Source organism: Peromyscus californicus, unplaced genomic scaffold (genome assembly GCF_007827085.1).
Source record: "Peromyscus californicus insignis strain IS unplaced genomic scaffold, ASM782708v3 Scaffold_9__1_contigs__length_137607984, whole genome shotgun sequence".
Lineage (NCBI taxonomy): Eukaryota > Metazoa > Chordata > Mammalia > Rodentia > Cricetidae > Peromyscus > Peromyscus californicus.
In genome coordinates this window covers 71,938,684-71,941,568 of record NW_026294617.1, presented here as the reverse complement: position 1 = coordinate 71,941,568, position 2,885 = coordinate 71,938,684, and the positions used below count along the sequence as shown (strand labels likewise).

Genomic DNA, 2,885 nt, shown 5'->3' with positions numbered 1-2,885 from the left:
GAACAAGGGTCCTATGCAAGAGCAACAATTGCATTAGCCAACTGAGTTATCTCTCCAGTCCCACACACTGAGTTTGGAGAAAAATGCCTTAATTCTCTTCCCCTTCTCTTGTAACCAAATATTCACGTTTATTTTCCTCTTTCTGCGTCCTTCACAATATTTTCTGCTCAGTCCAATACAGACAAGTTGCTCCAAAGAAACCCTATTGTTATGTGCTTGGGACCAGCAACTGAAATGTATTCCAGTTCCCAACTCATTGGAGAGAAAAATGAAACCAGTACAGTAACAGGGTAGTATATACAACATAGCTCAGCGCTTCCCCTCCCTGAACCTGACAGTCACCTCATTTCCAGTTGTATTAAAGCCTGAGCCACCATGCTGGCTTTTCCTAGTTTCACTGGAAATGCTCCACCCATCCCATAGTCTAGCCAGGTGTCATTGGTAACAACACTGGCTGCTGCTTCAGGGAGACAATTGTAGGTCACAGCTGACCAGGTCCTAGGATCGCTTCAAGCGTTTCAAAGGGGCTCCAGGAAAGGGAGATGAGCAGAAGCCAGGGAACGGTATGTTTCAGAAACTAAATGGGGATATGAGCCCACCATTGCCTTCCAGCCTGAGGTCTCAGAGACCTCAGAAGCATGAGCTGTAATGAAATCCAGTGCCTGGGTTTTCAGCTGCCCTGAGTTGTGGAGGTCAGCCAGGGAGAGAGTGTGGGCAGCATTCTCCACAGAGAGGTCCCTGCAGAGGGCATCCTCACACATGACCTTCAAACGCTCCAGGCCATACCTGTCATCAGCTGCCAGCAGAACATCTGCCATGCTGTCCAGGTCTGGTGTTGTTCCAGTGTAAATGAAGTCCATCATTGCCTTGAAGACTTGTGGCTCCAGGTCAGGGATCTCAATGCGATTCTTTCTGCTCTCCTCCATGTCATGTTGAAACATGGCTCTGAAAACTGGAGAGCGAGCTGCTAAGATGGCCTTGTGAGCCCAGAATTCCTGGCCAGATACCACCAGACAGCAATCTGTGAATCGGGAATTCTCCCACAGCTCTCTTAGCTCATCTGCCAATGTGCATTTTGGAACTTGAATCCCTGGCTTCCTGTTCTGGTCAGAGATGCTGAGTCTTTGACCACACTCACCATGCACAGGAGGTTTAGCTGATCATGTGGGAGAAGACGAGGTGCGTGGGACAGGAGGAAATCTTGAAGGTTGTACTTTTTGAATCCGTAACCAAGGCCTGGCACAAACCTAAATGCTGTTTGGCTCCTCCTGGTTTGACTATTCTCTCCTTTGTCGCTTATGATCCAGAACTGGAACTTTGCCCAAACATGACTCTTTAGACAGCTGAGCAAAACTAGATTAACTGACAGGTAATCTGCGCTTACTTCATCGAGTCCGTTCGGGTTTACTGTCAAACACCATTTGTCATTGGCCTCTATTGAAAAAGTTGGGCTCCTAAGGCTTCCTAGCCTTTCCTCCACAATAGAATGGAAGTTGCTGATGGTCCACATGTAGGAGAAATTCTGAAGGCTGATTTGAGTGTGGTCCCATCTTTGGACTGTCCCATCTCCTGCCATTTCTCCTGGAGGTAGTTTGAAGGCTAAACTCGATCCAAAAATGAAGAACTAGCAATTGTTTTCTCTTCACCTTGTGAGACACAATAACAGACATGAATTAGATGTTTAGTTTTTGTTTTCCTGTATTTTCTGTTAGATGGGGCTTGAAACTTGGATCTCGGATATTTTCTATACAGATTTCAATACTAATTTCAGAGAAGTCAGTGTGTGCTACTAGGAACTCTTACATCACTCCATTTTTTGTCTAGATTGAATCTTAGGTCAATAGGTAAATGATTTTGACAATTAAACACAGCTGTTGAATATTTTGGAAAATTTCATACACTCACATCAAAAAATGTTGTGCTAGGTTCTCTAGAGTAACAGAACATATACAAGGAATCTCTCTGTGTATGAAGGAAAGGGATTTATTAGAATGACTTAGGGCTCCATCTCTGCTAATCTCCCATTGGCTAGCTGTGAAGGAAAAGTCCAATATTCCAGTACTTACTCAGTCAAGGAGGTTGGATGTGTCCACTGGGCTTCAGTGTATACTAGAGTTCTAAATATTCTCTAATGCCAGGAAAGGGATGGACTTGCTGCAAGGTGAGGGCAAGCAGGCAAATAGCAAGAGCTTCCTGCTTCCATGTCCTTTTCTATGCTTCCAACAGAGGGTTTGGCCCAATTTAGGGTGTGTCTTCCAGCTCAAAGATCTGGATTAAAGGTGTGTGTCTTCAGGCCTTGAGATCCGGATTAAATAATTGTGTCTTTTTACCTCCAAAGTCTGTACTTGAATTGGATCTTAACTACTTCAATTGAATGAAAACACTTCTTTCTTGTGTGCCATTTTATGGTTTTAGTTAATTCCATGTCTTCATAAGTTGGGAACAAGAATAACCAGTTCAAGTGTATTTTGCTTACTGTGGCACAGCTTAAATAAAATAAGGATGGCGTCCATTACTACACAGCTGTTATTTCCTCTTTTCAGGGTTTTACACTAAATCTTCCTACTAACATGATCCAGGAAGAGGTGTCTACCTTTCTCAGTCAGGGGTCTCAGTGTTCACAACTTGGAGATCAGGATGGAAGAATTCACACATGGTGGGCAAGAATCAGAACCAGGCAGGTACCTCTGAATGTGGCAGTCATTTTAATCCAGACCCATATTCCCCAGAATAACTCTACCAACTTACATTGGTGGTCTTGCCCCTCCCCAAACCCTTGGCAATACTCTTCCAGATCCACTTAAGAGTGTGCTATGAGAAGATTCTAAGTGATTTTCAGTTCCATCCTGCTGAATGCCAAGATTCAGCTTCTCAATACCTCATAA

General features: G+C 44.1%; 1 pseudogene; it reads right to left on the bottom strand.

The window, feature by feature from the left end:
• Positions 1 to 498: 498 nt before the first annotated feature.
• On the bottom strand, positions 499 to 1,576 carry LOC128106733 (speckle-type POZ protein-like; annotated as a pseudogene).
• Between the last annotated feature and the right edge of the window lie 1,309 nt (positions 1,577 to 2,885).